Below are 27,914 nucleotides of genomic sequence, written 5' to 3' on the forward strand. Positions count from 1 at the left end.
ATGATTATTGCTGTTGCTAGGTTTTCACTCTCCTCGACTAGTTGAACTACATTGCAATTCCGTCCAGATTCACAAGTTCGACAAGATGCACCTGAAAAAGGTCGGAGGTTACATCGATCGAAAGTTGTGAAAATGATACTTTGAATCAGAAAAGTAGTCTAAAGAATTAAAATAATAAAAATAACCAATCATTATCTCAAAAATTCAAAAACGTAAACGTGTCATATTCCAAAAATTACGTAAATTTACCAAGTGGAATTTTTTAATTTAAGTAAATCTAATTTTACGACAAGCTGAATGAGAGCTGTTCGGTGTCATATTTGTTTAGGATGTGGACAACTCAATTCGATTATTTCTTTTTAACATCTCCGGGAGTAAAAGATCATTAATAGTTACCAAAAATAATTAATCGCTAAAAATCATAAATTTCGATTTTTTTTTAATAAAAAAAAATACTTTATCAATCTATGTGATTTTTGAAGGATATAACATCTTCGTTCCATGACGAGTACATAGTTCATTAATATTTTCTTTATTTTTGTTTTTGTAATTCTAAATATACATCCATTAATTTCCTCAGGCTGTAAGGGAATTTAGGCAAAGAACACCGTATTGTGGTGTTATATGACTTTCATGTTTGTCAATTTGTAATAAAATGTGTATTTATGTATTTACGAACTATCTGCGTTTGTTAAGTATTCATCTTTGTAAGCATTTCTAGTTTCAGTGATTCAATCGACTATGAAACCCCTCACGTTTACAACAAAACTATTAACAAAATATATCTGTTTGAAAATTTAAAAAAAAAAAACAATAATGCTGTACATTTTTTTCATTAAGAGCTTAAAATTATTTTTTATTCTGACACTTTGGTTGTTACATCAACCTTTTCATTGGAAAAGACTTTATTTATTTTTTACTTAATTTTGTTGGCGGTATTAAGCCAAGCGGCCGTCCCCTCGTAACTAAAAAAAAATACACGTCCGGTGTTGTTCATAGCTACTGTAAGTCAGGATGGACGTGGGTTTTATGGTTAGCGCAATTTTGAATAGAGAAACTTTGTCACATTTTTAAAACATTGTTTCACAAGTTTCATTTGTTCTCCAGTCAAAATTCGTGCTAACCACGCATCGATTCAGATTCAGGGCAATCGTGAACAATACCGGACGCGTTTCTTTTCTTTTATCACGAAACTCTGGGTCTTCGAGTTAATACCATCAATAAAATGAAGAGGGAAACAACGCCCAGTGTTCTTCTATTAATAAGTTGTTTTAACAACGAAACACAAAAAAAAAACGATTTTAATTATCTATGATATAAACCTTACCTGTTTGGTTAAATGTATGTATGTCTCGCTAAAACTTTCGACAGAGACGACGGATTTTCACGAAATAAGTAAGCTCGACGTCTCGGACGCCAAATGTCGAAAAGTTGGCAAAAAAAAACCCATTAATTCCTTCACCCTAAACTCGGCCGTTTTGTACAAGGAGGGGTCGATTTTTTTTTTCGGCGATATTTCAGCAAGTCATCGTCACCGTTGGATTCAGCGGTTAATTTGAACGTTTTTAACGTCTGGCCGCATCATAGAGACATCGGCTAAGACGTCAGAATTTCTTTCACTTTCTTTTCCGTTTTCACGATACGGGTTCGAGCCTGCCTGGCTACTACCTCTTTATTTTTATTTATTTTTTTTTTTTTTGCTCAACACACACCTCCAAAAACCCGGGCAAAGCCGGGCACCCAGGCTACTCTATATATAAAAGTGAGAATACGTGTGTGTGTGTGTGTGTGTGTGTGTGTGTGTGTGTGTGTGTGAGGACAATTCTCACCCTGTGAAAACGAATTTCTGATCTAAACACTTGAAATTGGTATATAACATAGTTAGACACGTGAAAAACTTTTTAATCGGTTTGCATCCTGAAAAGGGGGCTGCTAAGGAGTCATTAGTGAAAATTTTTTATTACGTGGGGGTCATCGTATTTTTATCTGTTTGTCAACTATTTCACTAATGCACATGTGGGAATGGTTCACATTACAGACTCCTTATGTTAAGAATAAGTAGGTTTGAAAACACTTTTTTCAAGCTAGCCTAATGGTTATCCTACTTGATTCACTGTCTTTAGGTTTTGGGGTTTTCCCTGACCAGGAAGAACAACACGCATCACTTCTAGATCTGTTTTTGACCACAGTTCCCGAGGACTGCATAACGAAGGCCCACAGCCCACTCGGGAACGCTGATCATGCAGTGATAACTCTAGAGCCAAAACTGAAGAGCCACTGCTCAAAACAACTAGATATTATAAAAAGGCTGACTGGGAAGCCATCAGGGAACTAATTAGAGATGCTCCATGGAGAAATATTTTCTCTCTCCCTGCTGAACAATGTGCAAACGAGACCACTGACTGGTTCAAAACTGCAATCGAAGCGCATGTTCCCATGCGGAAATTTTATAGTAAGCCCCACTCTCCCCAATGGTTTACGTCGACTTGTGCAACTGCCATTGCTCAAAAGCAGCATGCATACCGTAGTTCAAACAGACTGAAGTATATAGAAGCTAGAAATAACGTTAAGAAAGAAATAGCGACAGCTAAGAGAGAATTTACGGAAACTACTAAAAAGCGCATCGAAGCATAAAAACTAGGAACTCGAGACTTCTGGAAAATCTACAACAGTGTAGTAAATAATGGGCAATCAACAATTCCCCTACTAACCAACAATCACGAGGTTGTCTCCTCAGCAACTGACAAGGCTAACATGCTTGCCAGTCGGTTTGCCTCCAACTCCACACTGGACCCTTACAACCACCCCCTACCTGACTTTCCTATGCGGACAGATGCCACACTAGACGATCTGAAAACCACCCCTGCTCAGGTGCATGCTATCATAAAAAACCTTGACACCTCAAAAGCATGTGGACCCGATCTGATCCCAGCTGTGCTATTAAAAAAGTGCTCAGCCGAAGTAGCTCCAGTTCTCTCCAAACTCTACAACAAATGCCTTAATGAATCTTGCTTTCCGGGCTGTTGGAAAACTGCTTCTGTTGTACCAGTATTCAAGAATTCTGGCGAAAGGACAAACCCATCAAATTATCGCCCCATTAGCCTCCTCCCACTTTTTGCCAAAATATTTGAGACCATAATTAACCTCGCTCTAGTCCATCATCTTACAGATGCTAAACTACTGACTGACAAACAATATGGATTTAGACAAGCCCGTTCCACAGCAGACATCCTAACTGTGATCTCTGAACGTATATACCATTCACTGGACAAAGCAGGGGAGGGCAGAACGGTAGCTCTAGATATATCTAAGGCTTTTGACAGGGTATGGCATGAGGGTCTCCTCAGGAAAATCAGATCATACGGTATCACTGGTAGAATACTTAACATAATTAAATCCTTCTTAGATAAGAGAAAAATCCAGGTTGTCCTCGACGGTCGTACATCTAAACAATATGATATAAATGCGGGGGTGCCCCAGGGTTCTATCCTTGGACCTCTATTGTTCCTGATATTCATAAATGACCTCCCCGACAAAATTGCCTCTGAGATGGGTATATATGCTGATGACACTACACTCTATGACAGGCACGACAGGAAGACGAATGAACACATTTCTAAAGAAATGGCAGAAACACTAGAGGAAGACCTCCAATCTGTAGTGGAATGGGGACAAAAGTGGTTGGTCGCGTTCAATGCTGCCAAGACTAAACTAGTTTCATTCAATAATTACAAGAAACCCTCTCTACCACCCATAGCAATGGCCAACGACTCTTTATCTGAGAGTCCATCTTTCAAACTCCTTGGCCTAACGTTCACAGGAAACATGAGTTGGAACAATTACATTGAAGGCATTGCCACGGCCGCTGCAAGAAAGGTGGGCTCTCTCTACCGTGCTAGAAAACTACTAACACCCGAAAGTATCCTGTACCTCTATAAGGCCACCATTCGCCCATGTATGGAGTATTGCTGCCACATCTGGGCTGGTGCATCTGCTACTAGTCTCTCACTCCTTGACAAGGTTCAAAAGAGAGTCGCAAACCTGATAGACCCAGAACTGACATCTAAGCTTCAGCCTCTGTCCCATCGACGAAATGTTGCATCCCTCTGCCTTTTCTACAAGTATTTTAGTGGTGAATGCTCTGACGAACTGCAATCACTTGTGCCCCCACGACGTGAGCACCCTCGACAAACCCGACAGGCTGCTAAATCTCACCCCCACACTGTAGAGATCCCTAGATGTAAAAGATCTTTCTACTCCAATAGTTTCTTCCCCAGAACCGCTAGACTCTGGAATTCCATTCCAGGTCCCTGCTTCCCCAACAGTACTGACGTGCAGAAGTTCAAGTGTAACGTGAACCGACACCTTGCTGCCCAAATCCCTACATAGTACCCCAGTAGTTGTTGCCCCTGATAGTAGCCCCTACACCAAAGTGGCAATTTGCCTTGTTTGGGGTGAAAAAGTAATTAAAAAAAAAAATTTTTTAATCTTATTTACAAGAAATGAACTGTTTAAAAAAACACAATACTCCCGTGCGCATATTTCAGTTTGTGTATGAATTAAAATATTATATTTATACGTAAAAAACACTCAACAGACTAGTTAGTATTCGCTAAGATTTATACGTATTTTATGACCGGGCAACGCCAGGGGACCTTCTAGTTTAATAAAAAAAAAAACATATATAACATTATTGTGTTTGTGGAGAGTAAAAAGTTGATCTTGAATTTCATTTCTGCAGCAGTCTCTCGTTCCGCCAGTCCTAAGTAATTCCCAATTGTATTTTTGAATGTCACCCGCACTGAGGATTGAACCTTCAAACTTCAGAAGATTGTAACTTACAACTGAATTTTATCAAATAGTTTATCCACTAAGCCAAGGGTTCGTCATGGTTGATAGAACGAAAGCATACTACTCCTGTGGATTAAATAAAAAGGTCCCGTTCGAAATTCCGTGCAGATTCTAGAGTTCGACAGTATGCATGTGAAGAAGGTCGGAAGTTACATCGACCGAAACGTTGTGAAAATAAAACTGAAGAAGATGAGAACGGTTGTCCAAATTATCCAAAAAATACGAATTATCAATCCTCATCTCAAATATCCAGAAACACGAGACGCAGTAGTTTCGGGAGAAATTGAACCCTGCACGGCGAAACCAAAGTCGACGTCGTTTAACCATTGCCCCCTCGCTTAAATCCATAACAAGTAAAAATAAACTATTACACCATTTGCCTAATTGCCCGGAAAATTTGCTGTCACTTTATCTCAAGCGATGGCAACAATATCTTCATGGTGCGAAAATTCAATTATGCATATCTACGTGCGTGATAGAAAAGTAATCCCCGTATTTGGTGTCAGGAAACTGCAACCGAAACTCCCCGGGGGTTCAGCTAGTTACCTTCTGACACGGAATAGTTCGGTCTTGTTAGAGTTGAGATCATTCCGAAGCTTGATGTCAAATTTAACCAGGCAATCTAATCGCTTGAAAATGACATGGCACTTAGTAAAGAACATAATCACGCTGTAAAGTATACGCGCAGGGCAGATTAGCACGCTAATTGTATTACTTTCATCCTGCTGCTTAGCGAATACTAACTAGTCTGTTGAGTGGTTTTTTACAGCATATCAACCCGTTTCGAGTTGCTTTGTAGCGAAACTAATCACTATTTCAGTGTGGAACGATAAATTTGTTGCCCTAAAGAAAACCTCACTTACAGATTTCAAAACTTATTGGAAAAAGTAATTCAGGTACATCGATTATGTAGTAGAGTTGACATCTATTTAATGTAGCCGCCTTCAACCTCAATTACCGCCTCGATCGGGTCAAGAACTGAGAGCATGCCTTTTCCACAAGCGACGACGGCGGATGTCGGTGATCAGGCTGGTTTCGTTGTTGTTGGAGGTCATGTTGGTGATGTTCTCAACGTAAGATCAAACGAAGTAGTTCAGCGAGTTCAGGTCGAGAGAGGAGAAGGCAGTGAGAAAAGGGTACAAAAGTCGCGACACTCCTTCTGAAGCCAAGCCTAGGTTTCTTTGGACTTGTGTGCCGGCGCCGAGTCCTGTTGCCACACCCAGGATCTGCCAGCGGCCATCTGTACCAGTGGATCACCACACTCTTCAGCACATGCAGGTACACTTTGGTGTTGACTTTCGAACCGATTTTGAAGATGTGAGGTGGCATGATGTGGTTCTCACTTGAAACCATACCAGAGACCATAACCGTGGCTGGAACTTTCGTTGAGCTGCCCCCCCCCCAAGCGTTGATCCGTCCAGATTTGCATTTTGAGGGTACTGGTAATGGTCCTATTGTCATAAATCGGATCGTTAGAGAGCATGAGTTGTACAGCGGCGCATCTCCGATCTCGCTCGTTGAACATTGTGTCACTTTCAGGCTGGCCAGCTCGTAGATGGTCTGCAACAAAAAAAAAGAAAACCGGTTTTCATCAAACGGAAATGCAATCATGTTGTCTTTTCTAGGGCGACAATTTTATCGTTTCACCTTGTATTATATAAAAGGAACTTTGTGTTCGTTCTTTATGGACTCGAAAACGTCCATCTTACCCGATCCAATTTACTTCTCTCTTTGACCACGTGATGTATTTTTCTCCTTTTTTATGACGTAAGCTCACACATACTTGTTTTTACAGCTGCTACTGCTGCTAATATTTTCGCCAGCTAGCTATTTTTCGACTGTTGCTGATTTTTCTCACGTGTCCATACGCACTCTGTTACAATCACATGAATAGAGAATAAGCATTAAAAATTGTCGTGCTTTGTCGCACATACATCGTGCCTTAATTTGTCGTACAGCAATAGCAAAACTTATTTGAAAGTTTGATATTCCAAGTTCTGACTAGATATTAAAAAACGTACACGTCGGTGCATCTGTCTCCAAAAGATAAAATAACAGTGCATTACTCGGGGCCAAGTCTTACTGGTTCGAAGGTTATTGAGGTTAAAAACGTTAACGAAGTTGTCGTATGAAGTATCAACTGCAGGCAACTGTTAATTCCCCTTGCAGAGAAAGATCAACGAGAGGTCACCGATTTGAGACGGGCGTTTGCACAACCAGCACAAGAATGCATGTATTCTTTCATCAGACATGTACACATCACTAAATATTTCTACAGCATTTTCGCTCCAGACAAGGCGTGAAGCCACTTAATGCAAGGAGCAAATGAGAACGAAAGCTGATTATCACAAAGAAAGGAGATGCTTATTGACATTCGTCTTGAAAAGACGAAAGTTAAAAGTAGGTGGAAATATTAGGAAGAAAATTCTACAAGCCTGCGGTTCTTGGAAAGAAGCTACTGGAATAGGAACACGGCGAATTGATGAAGACCACTAGATCAACAAGTCAAACGAGCTGGAACAAAAGAAGCAGGAATTAAATCGGACAATTCTGAAGAAAACATGCCATAATCTGATTTATAAAACTCACTATGTCTATCTGTTCCTTGAATGTTCTCTTCGAAGATCGGCCGATTTCATCTTTTAAAAAAGGAAGATATGTTTCCCTTAAAATAGGGATTAAGAAATATATATGACGTGTGTATTTTAGTGTCTGAAGAGTAGCTATTTTTCGAATATTTTTTAAATAATATGATGTTTAAATTTGTCCAAATGATTATGAAACAATCGTAACATAATGAAATATATCATATGTTCTTATTTTATATTTTGCTGTCTTGATTTTTGCAAATATATATATGTGTGTGTGTGTGTGTGTGTGTGTGTGTGTGTGTGTGCGTGTGTGTGTATCAGGTCATGTCATATGCTACTGGTACCATGTAACCCAGTACTACCTGCGACTAAACTTGTTTGGTGAGGAGGGTGGCTAGTTTCCCTGAAGAATTAAAAACAAGACCTTCCAAAGGCGAATGAGCCCTCTTTCGGGGTCAACAGCCAACTAGCACCGTGTGTGTTTGTGTGTATATATGTGTGTGTTGGGGTTCAGAGGGCTCCCGTAAGCCGTGGTGAAGGCAACCTTCCTATGAGAAGCAAATCTCTGATTTAAAAAAACATAAAGCGGGAGACCAGTATCCACATTAAGCTGGTCTGCAGTTTAACTTGTTGCTGGCTATCTTGCTCTTGCTTGTTGCTGGATCGCAACATTTGGAACCGAGAGAGAGAGACTTAGCTGTCGTACAAAGTAAGACTCTGTAACACCATATATGTATAGACACTCCCTCAGGCATTTGTCTATTAAAATGGTCCTGTGGTGATGGAAGTCATTTTTAAGCTCATGGACTTTAAGTGTCTGAGGGAGTGGCACTCATCTGACAAGACGTTGCAATCATCATCATAATATATATATATATATATATATATATATATATATATATATGTGCGTATGGGCGTGGCTGAGACGTGGTGGTGGAGAGTTGTATGTTTTGGTTATTATTCTCGCTGATAGCACCCAAGTTATATATATATATATATATATATATATATATATATATATATATATATATATATATATATATATATATATATATATTAGTTTGGATTTAACTAGTATATATTAGGTACATTGTAATAATCGAAAGAGAATTTTCTCTATAATAAATACGTAATCTGTGTGAATTAAAATATCGTATTAAGCATATCTTACGACCAGGTAACACCGGGCAACCTGCGAGTATACCTATAAAGTTGTGGAGTTTTTTTTCGCTCTGACATTGATATTAAATGCCTATTTTTTCTATTTAAAAAATATTAAAACAAGCGTCTGCATATACTCCGTCATGGATATGTGAACGACTACATGAAGATTAACTAATTTACATATTCCTTTAAAAAACGGGCTTTAATATATTACTTATTTTATGGTGTATTATTAAATGATTGGCTTCATTTCACTATTACGCTGAATTTTATTTATGCATAGTTTCTACATTCTGTACAATTGCATAGAATTTAAGATGACAACTTTCTAGCACACAGAAACAATATATAAGTGACCTTGTCGGTGTGTGTGAGAAAATTCTCTACCAAACTCCTCATTGAATATTTAGTCTAGAAAGCTGAAATTTTATATATAGAGTATTTGAACTTGTAGCATACTTCCGATTTGGTTTTTAGCCAGCAGAAATTGCTGTTAAGGACTCAAAATTAAAAACAAAAACAATTAATATTTTTGGGTAAGTCAAATTAAACATTAATTGATAAATTAAACATTAATAGCTCAAAGTCGCTTAATTGCTAACCTTTCGTATCCGTCTATTCGTATCACAGGCGGTAACGCCGCTGAATTGACAAATAATCACTAAGGCGGGAGTGCTAAACATTCTGGTTTCGATTCTAATGGATCCTACCCAAGTTATATTTTTTATATAACTTTTGAAATAATCTTGTATAATATAAAGCTCATCTGTCTGTTTAAATGTATGTATTTATGTTTATCTGCCTAAAATTTTCGACAGAGGCGACGGATTTTCACGCGATCGTTATCGTTTTGAAGCTTGACCCTTCGGGCAACAAATATTAAAAAATTGGCTTAAAATATTTATTCCTTCACCCTCATCTGGCCACTTTTCTACAAGGCGGGGTCGCTTTTTTTTTTTCGCCGATATTTTCGAAAGTCATCCCCTCTTTTCGATTGACTAACCTTAATTTAGACATTCGTCACTCCCGGTTTGGCGATGGGCGCAATAGCAAAGACATCACGTTTTTGATTTTGTTTTTCTTTTGTTTTTTTTTTGTTTTTTTTTGTTGTTTTTTTTTTGTTTTTGGATTTTTTTTTTTTTTTTCACGTTCTTTTCCTCCTTCCCTGAACGCGTTCGAGCCTCTTTCGCGGTACGAGTTAGAGCCTGCCTGCCTTCTACGTGTTTTTTTTTTGTTTTTGTTTTTTTTTTGGGGGGGGGGGTGCTCAACACACACCTCCAAACACCCGGGTAATGCCGGGCAGCCATGCTAGTTACTATATATTGGATAATAATCAATAGAGAATTGGTTCTATAATAATAACAAATCTGCATGAATTAAAATATCATATTTATGCGTAATTTACGACCGAGATACGTCAGGTGGTCTGCTAGTCTTTGGCTAAAACTTATCGTCGGAGTCAAAATTATTTTCGTCCATTTTATTTATTTTTCTTTTTAAAAACCAAATGTTTCTTTTCGCACGTGAATCTTGTCTGAACGTTATTTACAAGTTAATCAACTTTTCTATTTTAAGCGAACACATAAACTACATCCATCAGTAAGTCTGGTTAGTGAAAAGATAACAGATTTTGAACTCCGATATTTTTATCCTGCTAGCGTGACCCGTGGAAATTCCACAGATTGAGAAATATATTTAATCAAAAAACGATAAGGCTGATATTTTTTCTGGATAGCACATTTTATTTATTTTTTTTTTTTTTGCAGAAAACTAATAACAGACAGCCTATCAAAGCTAATAGATCGCACACTGTTCACCAAACTCCAACCTCTGTCACATCGCTGCAGTTTTGCATTTTTGTGTCTGGTTTACAAGTATTTAATGGAATGTGCTTTGAGTTCATAACATTTGTGCCCACTCGACATACACTCGATTAACCAGAGAGGCAACCTAATCAAATCACTTTAGTGTTGAGGTGCCTTCATGCCAGAAAGCTTTCCACCTTAATAATTTTTCCCTTGAACTGTTAGATTTTGAAATTTCCTCTTTTTCTTACTTCCTTGGCTCTATAAAACTGCAGAACACTAAATATAATGTAAAAATACATCTCGATGTTCAACTCCCGAAAGTTTCCAGTTGGGTTTTTTCCTTTCTCTCCCCCTCTTCCTCCCTCTCCCCTTCCCTCTCCGTCTGTCTCTCTCTCTCTTCACTCTGTCTTTCTCACTCTATATCTCTCTCTGTCTTTCCCTCTCTCTATCTCTTTCTTCCCCTTTTCCCTCCCCTCTCTCTTTTCCCCCTCTCCCCTCCTCTTTTCCGCCCCCTACTTTTTTTCCACTATCCCTTTCTCTTTTTCCACTCCCCTAGTCTTTTACCAATTCCTTCTTTTTCCTCCCTCCCCCTTCTCTTTAACTTTCTGACCTTCTCTTTTCCTCCCCCTCCTCTTTTCCTCCTCCTCCTCCTCTTTTCCTCCTCCTCCTCCTCTTTTAATCCGCCTCATTCTCTTTTCCTCCCACTCCTTTTCTTTGTTCCCTTTTTCTCTTATTTCTCTTTTTCTATCTTTTTTCCTTTTCTTTCCCCCCCCCTCTCTCTCTCTCTCTCTCTCTCTCTCTCTCTATTTTCCTTTTCCGACTCTTTCTTTCTCACTCTCTCTTTGCCTATCATTCTTTTCCCTTTCCGTTATGTTCCCCTGTCTATCTCGATTTTCTTTTTCGCCTTGTTTTATTTCTCCTTCCCTTTGTCTTTCTTCTCTTTAAATGATAGAAAACTAACATTTTTTTTTTCTTTACTCGTTTCATATAGAACGTTTTAGTCAAGTGATAACCAATCCAGAAACTAAGGCCAGTGGATTTGTTGATTTCTTTTTTATGAAAATAAACAACGATGGTTTCACCAGTAAATGAAACGCGTCCACGTGTTTCATTTACTGACGATGTCAAAAAAAAAGTCCATATTTGTTAGCATGTAGTTAAAATGTAGTTAACGCCACACGTGACAGCGTCTAATGAAAAGCACTATACTTTTCTGTCTTCACGAAGGAATTTCATGTCAACAATGTAAGACACACACAAGAATTCAACGATAGACAAATAGAATTTTTTTTATTATTATTTTTTTTGTTTGAATCCTTTGAGATGAGTAATTTGAATATTTATTTATTTGCTGACTGTTAACCTCATCCGCTATAGTTGTTGTTTCACAACGTTTTTGCCAATTCATCTGCTATAGTTGTTGTTGTTTCACGACGTTTTTGCCAATTCATCTGCTATAGTTGTTGTTGTTTCACGACGTTTTTGCCAATTCATCTGCTATAGTTGTTGTTGTTTCACGACGTTTTTGCCAATTCATCTGCTATAGTTGTTGTTGTTTCACGACGTTTTTGCCAATTCATCTGCTATAGTTGTTGTTGTTTAACGACGTTTTTGCCAATTCATCTGCTATAGTTGTTGTTGTTTCACGACGTTTTTGCCAATTCATCTGCTATAGTTGTTGTTGTTTCACGACGTTTTTGCCAATTCATCTGCTATAGTTGTTGTTGTTTCACGACGTTTTTGCCAATTCATCTGCTATAGTTGTTGTTGTTTAACGACGTTTTTGCCAATTCATCTGCTATAGTTGTTGTTGTTTCACGACGTTTTTGCCAATTCATCTGCTATAGTTGTTGTTGTTTCACGACGTTTTTGCCAATTCATCTGCTATAGTTGTTGTTGTTTCACGACGTTTTTGCCAATTCATCTGCTATAGTTGTTGTTGTTTCACGACGTTTTTGCCAATTCATCTGCTATAGTTGTTGTTGTTTCACGACGTTTTTGCCAATTCATCTGCTATAGTTGGTCGAAATCTAGTGAACACCAACACCTATGAAGACACAGATAAATAAGTAGAATTTTACCACAAATAGAATCTTAGCAGTTTGTCTAATTTATCACAACGATCGATATTCGATACACGGCATAATCACGTTTGACACATCGGTTCCCGTCAGATCACCGAAGTTAAGCAACGATGAGCCTGGCCAGTACCAGATGGGTAACCATTTGGAACTTACAGATGCTGTATGTGTTAACCGCTTATCTCGGCATTGTTTCCAGTCGTTTATAGATTTCTCTTTACCACTGGACTCAAACAGTGCCGATTCACGAAAGGTGCGGTCGGGCTTGCGCAACCCTTGCCTCACAATTACACGCGCAGCTGCCCCTACAGGGGGTATCCTTTGTCTTTCGAGACTGAACGGAGTGATACGTATCACGGCGATCGGAAGCTATTGTTTGATCAATAATACCGGTTTAAATTTTGATAGATGATTAGAGAGTGTGTGTATGCATATATATATATATATATATATATATATATATATATATATTTGTTTTTTTTTATTATTGTGATACAAATCTAAACTTTTTTATCGATGGATTTTTTAATCTTACGGTTTTGTGAATTTTTCTAGTTTTACTTTATTTTTTATCAGTAATATTATATACATACATATATATATATATATATATATATATATATATATATATATATATATAATCATGCATAGCTTTATTAATTGATATTATTATTATGTTCTTTCCCTTTTCTTTCTCTTATCTTATCCTTTTCTTCTTTCCTCTGTTTTTTCCCGCTGTTTTTTTTTTTTTTTTTTTTTTGCCTATTCGATATAAACCTTACTTTCCTCCTTTTTCCCGTCTTCTTCACATATATTAAATGCTGTTATTTTTTTTTTTTCTGAATGACACATAATGTGACCTCCTGATAAAAAAAAATTTGTGTTTGTAAATCCCTGAATAATTTTCATTACGGACTAACCTTTTGTGTAAGCAATATCGCCTGACAAGATCTCTAGTTACTTGTAACTGGTTAGCCGAAACATGCTCATGAATGTGTAGCGACGTATTAATGCTTATGTAAATCCAACACAAAGTATACGTTGCCCTATTTCGCTATTGAACACGCCTGGATTAACCTCGTTAAAACTTTATTGGTTGCTTTACCTTTGGAAAATATGAACTTGGAATCATATATATATATATATATATATATATATATATATATATATATATATATATATATATATATATATATATATATATATATATATATACTAAGCTATAAAATATATATGGCGATTAAGCTACACTGAATATTCCGCGTTTCATCCACTCTAAGACTCTTCAGGCTTATGCGTCCTTCAGGCTTATGAGTCCTAGAGTGGATGAAACGCGGAATAATCAGTGTAGCTTAATCACCATATATATTTTATAACTTACAAACTAGCTCTACCTACGTATTGAGCACTGTTGAAGTAAATACTTAAAGTTTACGCATAAATTTATACTTTCGTATATTCATTTTATGTGAGTAAATGAAGTATATATATATATATATATATATATATATATATATATATATATATATATATATATATATATATAATGTCTGTATCGTTGTGGTTTCCTATATGTAAATCCACTGAAACATATTCTTTATATCAAAAGGTGCTCAATGTGCAAACAGAGCATAATTATCGTATATTTATTTATACAAACATTATTGGCTACATATTTGCATACATGTTTCCGCTTAGATTCTTTTTCAGAGAAACAACGTCATCAAGCCTCATCTTTAAAACCAAATTCAAAACTAATCATTCTATTTATACAAAGATTTTATTCAAATTAAAATAAATAAAAAGAAATAGGAGAAAGCAAAGGTGAGATATATAGAAAAAAAAAGGGGAGGGTTGATGCGTATAGCGGTTGGTCAGCTTGAAATTTTTTAGATCCAGTATTTTCTTTCAGGTTTCCATCTTCTGATTATTATTATTTTCGGTAAAGAGACGTTTTTTGACCTTTTTTGCATTTGAACAACTGGTGCTTCCCGCCTACCTGAAGCCTCTCGTCACTGACCAGTACAATCCCTGAGCCCACTTGTCGGCGCGCCTTGACTCCATCCTTTCTACATTATTTCAACGTGAAATTTATGTTTTGAAAATTATCGTTTTAGAAAGTAAGTGTTCCTGGATATTATATACATATCTTTCTAACTGCAGATCTCACTGGGCATTTAATAAGATGTAGAGAAATAATGATTCTTTGTGCCATAAATTATTTTCGAATGAGTGCCACGCCCACGTCTTATTTAATTTTGTTTACTAGAAATGGCGCCTTTCTAATCTCCTTGCACACAACCGGATATACATAATGTATAATAAAGTCTTTTGAAGCTGTCCACGTTATGTTTTTTACTTTTTTACTGAATAAGTAATATCTATACAACCTGTGACAAAGAAAGGAAATAGCTGAAACATCGATGACAGATACCTTTTCACAATATGTGTGTATGTATGTATGTATGTGTGTACGTATGGCAGGTCATGTCATATGCTACTGGTACCATGTAACCCAGTACTACCTGCTTCATGGTCGGGTCACCGGCGACTAAACTGGTTTCCCCACGAGACTTGTTTGGTGAGGAGGGTGGCTAGTCTCCCTAAAGGATTAAAAACATGACCTTCCAAAGGGCGAATAAACCCTTTTTCGGGGTCAACGGCCAACTAGCACCGTGTGTGTTTGTGTGTATGTATGTGTGTGTTGGGGTGGAGAGGGCTCCCGTAAGCTGTGGTGAAGACAACCTTCCTATGAGAAGCAAATCTCTGATTTAAAAAATCATAAAGCGGGAGACCAGTATCCGCATTAAGCTGGTCAGCAGTTTAACTTGTTGCTGGCTATCTTGCTCTTGCTTGTTGCTGGATCTCAACATTTGGAACCGAGGGAGAGACTTAGCTGCCTTACAAAGCTAAGACTAACATCATCTGTGTATAGATACTCTCTCAGGCATTTGTATATTAAAATGGTCATGTGGCGATGAAAGTCATTTTTGGGCTCATAGACTTTAAGTGTCTGAGGGAGTGGCACTCGTCTGACAAGACGTTGCAATCATCATGTATGTACGTATGTATGGGTGCATATATATGTGTATATGTAAGCGTGTGTGTATGTAAGCATGTATATGTGTGTATATGTGTGTATGTAAGCGTGTATATATGTCTGCGTATATGTCTGCGTATATGCGTGTATGTATGCGTGTGTATATGTGTGTATGTATGCATGTGTATGTATGCGTGTGTATATGTGTGTGTATATTCGTGTGTATATATGCGTGTGTATATATACGTGTGTATGCGTGTGTGTGTGTGTATATGCGTGTGTATAAGTACGCGCGTGCGCGTGTCGGTGTGTATAAGTATATGAATGTGTGTATAAGTATATGTACATATACATATATATGAGAGAAAGATAGGCAGAAACAGAGACGTGTGTATATATGTGAGTTCGTTAAGAAATCACACTTGTGTTAATACTTCCGATACAAAGGAATTCCAATCTGGAACATTCTATTAAACAGTTTTTTATCTCCTTCTGAAATGTCATGAGTTGCTGTTTTTATTTATTTTTGTCTATGAACTTTCACCTGACCCTGGGTGGCCGACTGCATGTGTGTACAGCACAATCAAAAAACAAAGTATCTTTACGTTACAAAATACATGAGAATGTGAAGGACTCCTTGTGTGGAGCGGCATAGACAAGAATAAAATTGCAAGTATGAAGTTCAGATGAGATTCTACACACACACACACACACACACACACGCACACACACACACACGCACACACACACACACACGCACACACACACACACGCACACACACACACGCACACACACACACACATATATATATATATATATATATATATATATAAAAGTGAACGTGTCTGTCTGTCTGTGTACATTTCCCTACGCAATAACTCTGTCAATTTTTAGTCTATAGACTCGAAATTTGAAATACCGGGTACTGAGATTTGGGAAAATCGATGTGACGGGTGTCAGCCAGAAATTTGGCTGTTAAGGGGTCAAATTTCAACGATTTGACCTTTAAGAACTCTACCAAACTCCTCCGACAATTTTGGGTCTAGACACTTGAAATTTTAGATATAGGTTCCTTGAACCTGGATCTAACTTAATAAAGTGATTTGAGCCCGAAACTATAAATTTTAAGGGGTCATAATAGGGGTCAAAGTTTTAAAAAAATTGACTTTTTTTTTCTTTTTTTTTTTTGCTCAACATACACCTCCAAACACCCGGGCAACGCCGGGCTGAAATGCTAGTATATATATATATATATATATATATATATATATATATATATATATATATATATATATATATATATATGCATGAATAAAAAATCAATACGAAAAATATATAAATGTTTATATCTTTTCTGTATTTATTTCCTGTGTGTTGACGTGTAGGAATACAAAAAGTCTTTTGAAAAAAAACAAGAATGTTTCCTTCAAAAGCACTTAATTTTCGACCGATCCTTCGATCTTCCTCAGTGTGAATGATAGAAAACATGAGTGAGCGGGCAGAGTTAGCAGCGGGGGGAGGGGAACGGGTATAGCCATTAAGGTAAAGATCTATCTGAATATGACCCTTCCAGGATTTTCGACTTGGAATGGTCAGCAACTTGTGTGGCCTCTATTCAAAACCAAATCCGTCCACGCCACCCCACGAACACACTCGTATATGTGAATATACATGTATATACACTCGCGCACTATATATATATATATATATATATATATATATATATATATATATATATATATATATATATATATAAAGCTGAACGTCTGTGTGTGTGTCTGGTCACGAATAGGCTCCTATATGGTTGACTATTATAGAAAACTGATCACATATAATGATAGAAGATGTATCGAGACACAGGAATGGGTATGTTTGATCTGGCATAATGATAATTCATTAAAATTGTGGGGTCTGCGTACGCGCCCGGTTCACAAAGTATGGAAATAAAAAATTAAAAAAAAAACGTTTACAAGTGTTTTTGATATAGATGTACACAAGAATACTTTCATAAGTATGTTTTAACTTAAATAGGGATGGTATAATAAAATTATGGGGTCTGCCTTCGCGCCTGGCCTCCATAGAATGGAAATAGGCACAAACTTTAATAAAGACTTTTCATATCTATCTGCGTATGTATACTTTGATAATTATGTTTCAGTTTGAAGAAATATGGTATAATAAAATTATGGGGTGTTAGTTCGCGCCTGACCTCCATGGAATGGAAATATGTCACAAAGTTTAAAAGGTTTTTTTTTAATATAGATCCATAGAATATTGCGATAAGTGTTTCAGTGTGAACAGATATGGTATAATAAATTATGGGGTTTATCTATTTTATTTTTACTTTCATCATATTTTGCTTTGGTTTTGATACTCCAAATTCAACCCAAATTTACAACCCTTCCTTTTCATAACCTATCATACTTTCATAAATCAGAGTCCATTTTCTGTAGGCTGTTTTTGAACCCAGTCAACAACGGGTACTTTTGCTAATATATATATATATATATATATATATATATATATATATATATATATATATATATATATTACTGTTATCTAGAGTAATCCATGAGTATTTACGTAGACATAGAAGGCAAGCCGATCCTCCTATTGCTAAAATTAAATTAAGGAGTATGTCTTATTTTGTCTTGATAAGCTAACAGTTGAATAAAATGTCAAAAGCTATGAATATTTAAATAGTTTATTTACTAAATTGTTTTGGTTTTTTGTTTTGTTTTTTTGTTTCAATCTTTTCTATTTACACATTTTTTTTCTTCTGGATGACTACCTTATTTGTTTTCATATATTTGTTTTTTTCTAATTTCAGTTCTGTATTTAGGCATGAATGTTTGTATTATTTAGATTAATAAAATTCATTGTTCTCGTCTTGAGTTTTAGCTGCATAACGTTTCCGTCGATATAACCTTCGACCTTCGCCAGGTGTATAAGTCACCATGTTTGGCAGGAAAGAAAGGGAAGAGCTGTCAAAAACATGGCGACTGTTACACATGGCGACGGAAACTTTTGCAGATAAAACTCAAGATGAGAATAATAGTCCGATTAATCTAAACGATACACCCAAGTGGGTTTTTATGTATATATACTAACATGACCCGTTAATCGACGTTGTCCTTTGGTAGAATCCCTCGCCGCGTAACAAATTAAAGTACGGCGGTTGTTGTTGTTGCCCAATCTCCAACCTCCTCATGGTAAAAACGGCTTTCGGAATGGGCATTTCCAAACTCCCTATGTGTAGAACGGCTTTCGGAATAAGCACTTCATTCTGTGAGTGGAGATAGGGTTGTACAAAAAATTTGCCCGAAATATAACTTTGATAATCTCCGTCAGGATTCCCACGCGTATAGATTATATACGAACAACATATATAGATTAATCTCGGTCAGGATTCCCACGCGCAGATATTATAGACGAACAACAAAATTTTGGGGTCGCAGTGTCGGTCGACACGTGCGTACTAATCTGGCGGGCAGGGTATGATTCAGGGTACGGTATTTTTGTTGGCAAAACTGGAGTTTAGGTGGCAAAATATTCTCGAACCCTCTATCACTTAAAAGGAACTAAATTCTTGTAGTCACCGATACGTTACCATGTAAACATGTAAACGGCATTTCAGAAAGTGACAGTTTTAATTAAGTAGAAAAAAGGAACAATATAAGCAATGTTTTCTTTTCAATTAAAAATAAATAATTATTTATTTTAAACAATGTATACAGAATTTTGTTTATATTATAAACAATATAAATAGAACACTTTATAATTTGAAACGATGTAAATCTATTTTAAATTTTAACGTTAAACAACAGAAACAGAAAAGTTTCATAATTTTAAAAGAAATTTGTTCATTTTTTAATATATATATATATATATATCTAAAAGACATTTCTAAATATATATATATACCTAAAAGACATTATTAATATATATATATATATATATATATATATATATATATACTAAAAGACATTTTTTAATATATATACCTAAAAGACATTTTTAATATATATATACCTAAAAGACATTTTAATATATATATATATATATATATATATATATACCTAAAAGACATTTTTAACATATATACCTAAAAAACATTTTAATATATATACCTAAAAGACATTTTTAATATATATACCTAAAAGACAATTTAATATATATATACCTAAAAGAAATTTTTAATATATATACCTTAAAGACATTTTTTATATATATACCTTAAAGACATTTTTGATATATATATACCTAAAAGACATTTTTAATATATATAACTAGAAAACATTTTAATATATATACTTAAAAGACATTTTTAATATATATACCTAAAAGACATGTTTAATATATATACCTAAAAGACATTTTTAACATATATACCTAAAAGACGTTTTTAACATATATATGTAAAAGCATTTTAATATATATACCTAAAAGACATTTTTAATATATATACCTAAATAACATTTTTCATATATATATACCTAAAAGACATTTTTAATATATATATACATAAAAGACGTTTTTAATATATATACCTAAAAGACATTTTTAATATATATACCTAATAGACATTTTTATATATATATATATATATATATATATAAAAGACATTTTTAATATACATATATATATATATATATATATATATATATATATATATATATATATATACGTAAAGGACATTTTAATATATATATCAAAAAGGCATTTTTCATATATATACCTAAAAGACATTTTAAAAATATATACCTAAAAAAATGTTTAATATATATACCTAAAAGACATTTTTAATATATATACCTAAAAGACATTTTAATGTATATCCCTAAAAGACATTTATAATATATATACCTAAAGGACATTTTTAATATATATACCTGAAGGACATTTTTTATGTATATACCTAAAAGACATATTTAACATATATACCTAAAATCATTCTTAATATGTATATTTAAAAGACATTTTAATATATATATACCTAAAATACATGTTTAATATATATACCTTAAAGACATTTTAATATACATACCTGAAGACATTTTGAAGATATATACCTAAAAGATATTTTAATATATATACCTAAAAGACATTTTTAATATATATACCTAAAAGTCATTTTTGATATATATATATATATATATATATATATATATATATATATATATATATACCTAACAGACAGTTTTAATATATATACCTAAAAGACATTTTAATATATATACCTAAAAGTCATTTTGATATATATACCTAAAAGGCATTTTAATATATATCCCTAAAAGACATTTTATATATATATACTTAAAGGTCATTTTTAATATATATACCTAAAAACATTTTAATATATCTACCTAAAAGACGTGTTTAATATATATACCTAAACGACATTTTAATATATATACCCAAAAGACATTTTTAATATATATATATACCTAAAAGACTTTTTTAATATATATACCTAAAAGACATTTTTATATATATATATATACCTAAAAGACATTTATATATATATATACCTAATAGACATTCTTAATATATATATACCTAAAAACATTTTGATATATATATACCTAAAAACATTTTAATATAGATACCTAAAAGACATTTTAATATATATATACCTAAAAGACCTTTTTAATATATATACCCAAAAGACATTTTAAATATATATACTTAAAAGACATTTTAATATATATACCTAAAAGAGATTTTAATATATGTACCTAAAAGACAATTTATATATATATATATATATATATATTTAAAAATATATATACCTAAAAGACATTTTTAATATATATATACCTAAAAGACATTTTAATATATATATATATATATATATATATATATATATATATATATATATATATATATATATATACCTAAAAGACATTTTTAATATATATACCTAAAAGACATTTTAATATATATATGTATATACCTAAAAGATATTTTTAATATATATATACCTAAATACCTAAAAGACATTTTCAGGTATATATATATAAATATATATACATAGAATACATTTTTTATATATATGTACATAAAATACACTTTTAATATATATACCTAAAAGACATTTTTAATATATATATATATATACCTAAAAGGCATTTTTTAATATATATATATATATATACCTAAAAGACTTTTTTAATATATATATATATACCTTAAAGGGAAATTTACATTCTGGAATGGACGAATAGTCCGTTTTCGGCCAATTAGTTTTGGCGGAATATTATAAGGGAGAAGTCATTATTTTTTTAATCGAGATATGGAAAGATAATGCTTTGTCTTTAAGTACATGAGCCAGATAATAAGGGTGCAACCCCATATATGTCCAAAATGCAGAATACCTCCTGATGTTGACTGGGAGCTGTAGGAATACTTTTTACTTAGTGGGAAAAATAACAACTATTCCCACTAGAGACGGTGGTGACTGTGATATTGCTTTTAGGATGCAATGTAGGATTTTACTATAACAAATAAATGTTTGTAAAATGACGTTCAAAAGTCACATAATATAGTTGCTGATAGGCTAGACATAATAAATTTGTATGTGGCATCTATTGGAGTAAACCTAGTCTACTTCGGTTCAGACGGGAATTTCTGCAAGCAAATTATATATATATATATATATATATATATATATATATATATATATATATATATATATATATATATATATATATACTGGCATTTCAGCCCGGCGTTGCCCGAGTTTTTTTTGGTGTATGTTGAGCAAAAACAAAAGCGGTCAATTTTTTTAAACTTTGACCCCTATTATGACCCCTTAAAATTTATTGTTTTGGCTCAAATCCAGTTATTTAGTTAGATCCATGTCTAAGAAACCTATATATTAAATTTAAAGTGTTTAGACCCGTAATTGTCGGAGGAGTGAGGTAGCGTTCTTAAAGGTCAAATTGTTGAACTTTGACCCCTTACCAGCCAACTTTCTGGCTGAAAACCGATCACAACGATTTTCCCAAATCTCAGTAGCCTGTATATCAAATTTCGAGTCAGTAGACTTAAAATTGACAGAGTTATTTCGTAGGTAAATGTAACGACACACAGACAGACAGACACACACACACATACACACACAAACACGTTCACTTTTATAGATATACTCGCATGGGAGTCCGGCGTTGCCCAGTGTTTGGATGTGTATGTTGAGAAAAAAAAAAAGTGGTAGTAGAAAGGCAGGTTCGAACCCGTACCGCAAAGGAGGAAAAGAATGGGGTAAAACCTAACGTTTATGCTGTTACGACCACCGCCAAACCGGAAGCGACAATTTTTTTAAATTAAGGCTAGACAATCTAAAGGAGAAGATAACTTTAAAAAAGTTAAAAAAGGCGAAAAAAGTGACCCCTCCCCCTGTAGAAAAGTGCCTAGTTGGAGGGGAAGATATTAATGTTTTTAGCCAATTTTTCGATATTTGTCGTATGAAAGATCGAACTTTAAAACGATACTGATCTTGGTAAAATCCGTCGCCTCTATTGAAAGTTTAAGGCAGACATGCAAACAGACATACATACATACATACATTTATATATTGGTAACTAAAAATTTTCGACCCAAACTGATGAAAAAGCTTGTCCTATCTCTGATTACCCTTTATGTAAAATTTCAAAAATTTAGACTAGAAATTGTCTGAGTAATTTGGAAGTGACCGCAGAGGTCAATTTTTTTTTAACTTTGATCCCTATTATGACCCTTAAAATTTATTGTTTTGGTCTCAAATCCAGTTATTAAGTTATATCCATGTCCAAGGAACCTATATCTAAAATTTCAAGTGCGTAGACCCAAAATTGTCGGAGGAGTTGGGTAGAGTTCTCAAAGGTCAAATCATTGAACTTTGATCCCTTAATCGCCAAATTTCTGGCCAAAACCCGATCACATCGATTTTCCTAAATCTCAGTAACCTCTATATCAAATTTCGATTCTGTAGACTAAAGATTGACAGAGTTATTGCGTAGGGAAATGTACACAGACACACAGATACACAGACACGTTCATTTTTATAGATAGATAGATAGATAGATAGATAGATAGATAGATAGATAGATAGATAGATTAATTTAGTTTTTTATTAGTTATTAAATACTATTAGTATGTTTGTCCTGGTGTTGAATGAGATCCGGTTTATAAAGGGCTGTAGCGTATGTGTGTACACACACACACACACACACACACACACACACACATATATATATATATATATATATATACACACACACACACACATATATATATATATATATATATATATATATATATATATATATATATATATATATATATGTCCGTTTAGTGAGGAGTGTAAATTTTAGCATGCTATATATTGATTGCTAATTTAAGTCAGTTGAATTTCATTTTTGTTTTTACTTATACCTATATTGTTAAGTCGGTTACATGTGTATGTTTTTGTGTCCGGAAATGGCCAAGATCTCTGATTCTCTCTTCTCTGATCTTGAACATGCGATGCAGTAGGGGAAAAGGGGGCTGATTAATTTTAATGCATCGAAAACTAAGCTTCTCTCCTTCCATCATCAATGTTCTGACCCACACCTGGTCCTAACTGAAATGACTGAATCTCATCTTGGAGACGCTTCAGGATTTGACAAGCTTCTGGTCTGATCTTCATTCCGAATCTGAAATGGGGCATATATATAGCAAGCCCGTTGCCCAGGTCGTTGAGAAAATGGTTGATATCCCACTGTCGATACAATCCTCTATCTGTATAAGAGCCAAGTGCACCCTACAAGAGAGTACTGTTGTCATATCTGGGCAGGAGCTGTTCGGCGTTCCTATTCTGCCTTGACAGTTTAAAATTCACTTCGTAATCTAGATAATGCCATTTTCTATTCTCTGAAACTTTTTCCCACGGAAGAGACGCTACGAGCCTGTTTCTGGTCTATGGTTATGTTCATAGCAAGTGCTCGTCTGAGCTCTAATCTATGCCCCTCTTGTAAAACTTTCACAAAGAACACTCGGCTAGTTAAAACCGCTATCAATTTCCCCCACTCTCTATCGGTGCTTAAACCTAAATGTGGATTCCATGAACAAAGCTTCTTTCCTAGAACTGTCCGCTTTTATAACTCTTTCGCTGGTTTGCTTTCTAGCTAATTACAATAGTGTCGTTTTCACGTCCAACGTAAACAAATTTTTGTTGAACCGTCCTCTTAAATAATGAACTTATGCCAAATTAACGATTGCTACGATATTGTCTCAATGGCTTCCGTGCACAAATTAACCCTTATCCTCGAGTAGCCTCCGGGTCTTGATAAGTGGTGACCACGTTGTAAAAAATATTATTGTTTTTGCTTCTGGTGGTACAGAATAAATATTAGTGAGTATATGTGTGTAATTCTGTGTTTCATTTTACTTCAGTCGAAGAAATCAAGCCCCCCCCCCTTTTCTAACACTTAATCTCTGAGATACCTAAATATTCGAACGATCCATTTAAAGTTCTAATTTAGCTCTCAAACGTTGAATTAGTAAAGAAGTTGAGAACATTTTTTTTCTCTCCAAATAACCATTTAAATATGTTATAGTGTATTTTACTTGTGGTTTTTTGGTCTTACTTAATTCCAGGACACGAATTCATCTAATATTCCGGTGAACCAAGTGCAAAAGAAATCCAGACGATTGCCCTTAAAGGAACAGCTAGAATACTAAAAAGAGCTCTCGGTTGGTTTCAATAAAAAGCAGGGGAATGTTGGCAACTCGTTTGGCTGCCCCATACCCAGCATTACAATCTTCAAAGAAAGAAAATGAAAAAACAAAAATAGAATATCCAGCTTTGTGCTATTATTTGAGGTATTGTCATTTGGAGAAGGTGAACCATTCCTCATAAAAGTCAGTGTGGGTTAGTCATACTGATGCGATCTTATTTGGGTTATGAATACTACGTGATTTTGACTATTCATCCGGCGTTTAGGGGAAAGTATCTCAGGTTATCTTGACAAATACCCGTACGGATAAACCTTAAACACTCGAGGATAATGTCTACTATATATTCAAGTTCTTTCCATAGACATTCAAGTTCTCTCTGTGCATATGTATGTCTGGTTAATGTGCACTTTTCACATGTTGCTGTATAAGAGTTACTAATTTTTTTTTGTGTGTCTTTTTTGTTGTTTTGACTTATTGTTATCTATAATATAAACCTCACCTGTCTGTTTAAATGTATGTATGCATGTATGTCTAAAACTTTCGACAGAGGCGACGGATTTTCACAAGATCGGTATCGTTTTGAAGCGCGACCCTTCGGACTACAAACATCGAAAAATTAGCTAAAAACATTAATTCCATCGCCCTGAACTGAGCACTTTCTGCAAGGAGGGTTCTTTTTTTGTTGTTGTTTTTTCGCCAATATTTTCGAAAGTCATTCCCTCTTTTCGATTGACTAGCCTTAATTTAAACCTGCATCACATCTGGTTTGGCGATGAGCGCAACAGCAAAGACGTCACGTTTTTTTCATTTTTTTCCTCCTTCGCGGTACGGGTTCGAGCTTGCCTGCCTACTACCATTTTTTTTTTTTTGCTCAACCTCCAAACATCCGGGTAACGCCGGGCTAGTTAATAATAAATAGAAATTTGGGAAAATTGTAGCTAATCTCTCGGTTGCGTTAACATTTGCTTATCTTTAATATTAAAAAAATATAAAATAAAATATAAACGCAGGATAATTGTTTTCGAAAATTGATTTCTTCTACACCTGAACTAAACAAAAATGTGTTGTTTAAAAATATCTGCAAACGTTTTCGACTCTCATAAGCATTCGTCGGGCACGTGATGAGCTACAAAATCCAAATTAGTGAATTAATTGAGAAAGTCAAAGCCTTACTCATTTCAGCAAACGACGAAATAACGAGGTCCTGTTCATATTTGAGCAGAACATAATTCCAAGGATAAAGAGCAACAAAATCGATATTATATCATCGAATATGCATCAAGGAATGTTATCTAAATATACACAAATATACAAAATACAATAAGAAATTGTTATTGAATTTATAATTAATTTATTTACCAGAACATAAAATTCATACGTGCATTTTGATCCACTCTATTTGTATGTGGGTTTTTTGTTGTTTTTTTTGGGGGGGGGGGGGATTTTTGCGGGTTTTTTTTTTTTTTGCTGTTTTTACGGTTTTTTGGCTGCTTTGTTTCTTTTGCTGTTTTTTGCTGTTTTGCCTTTTTGTTGCTTTTTTTTGTTTGTTTTTGTTTTTTACCATTTATCTATTTCTTATATATTGTATATTGTTCTTCAGTTCTCTAGGTGTGTCAGATATTTCGTGAAAATAGTGAATAATTCCACCCCATCTTTCCAAGCTTATAACTCCTCGAAAAATGTAATTCAAGCCCTAATTTCTTTTTCAATTAAAGGAGCAAGGACCAAGGTTTCATTAAAAAAAAACAACGTGTTTTTTTTTTTTAAGGTTTTAAACTTCGGACTTTACAGGTAAATTTCTAAAAAACAGTTCTTTTTTTTTTTTAATTTGAATATATTGACCTTTTCTCTTAAATTTGTGATATATAAGACTTTGGTACATAAATTAATTATTTACTTTTTAATAGACATTTCAAAATGGGAGGCGTGAATTATTCGACCCCTTGTCTTTCCAAGCTTATAACTCCTCGGAAAATGTAATTCAAGCCCTAATTTTTTTTTCAATTAAAGGAGCAATGACCAAGGTTCTATTTAAAAAAAGAAAAAACAAATAACGTGATTTAAAAAAGGTTTTAAACTTAAAACTTTACAGGTAAATTTCTAAAAAACACTACGTTTTGTTGTTTTAAATTTGAATACATTATTTATTGACCTTTTCTCTTCAATTTGTGAGTAAATTAATTATTTACTTTTCGGTGAGTAAATTAATTATTTACTTTTTAATAGAAACTTGAAAATTGGGGGGCGTGAATTTAAAAAAAAACGTTTGTCTAAAATATTATATTTGGTTTATTGGAAAGAACATAAAATTTCACATTGACCTTGAAAATATCGTAAAAATAGAATCAATAGAAAAATTTTGATAGATTTTTAAAGTTTAAAAATTGAAAAATATTGAGTTCGTTAAATTCATTACTGTTTTAAAAAAATATATATTTCTATTATTTTTAAAACAACTTTAATAGTTTATTTTGGAAGTATAATCCATAAAGAAAATAAATAACCCATTTTTAACAGAGAAATTACGAGTTTTTTTTATATTTTATTCGCAGTTTCGTGTCAAAAATTCCTACAAAAATTCTGATACACCTATCAGTTCTCACATCTCATGATGATGATGATGATGATGATGATGATGATGATGATGATGATGATGATGACGTCTCTGATAAAGTGGAA

The sequence above is a fragment of the Euprymna scolopes genome, chromosome 13, assembly GCF_053919585.1.
Source record: "Euprymna scolopes isolate OS-2025 chromosome 13, ASM5391958v1, whole genome shotgun sequence".
Taxonomy (NCBI): Eukaryota; Metazoa; Mollusca; class Cephalopoda; order Sepiida; family Sepiolidae; genus Euprymna; species Euprymna scolopes.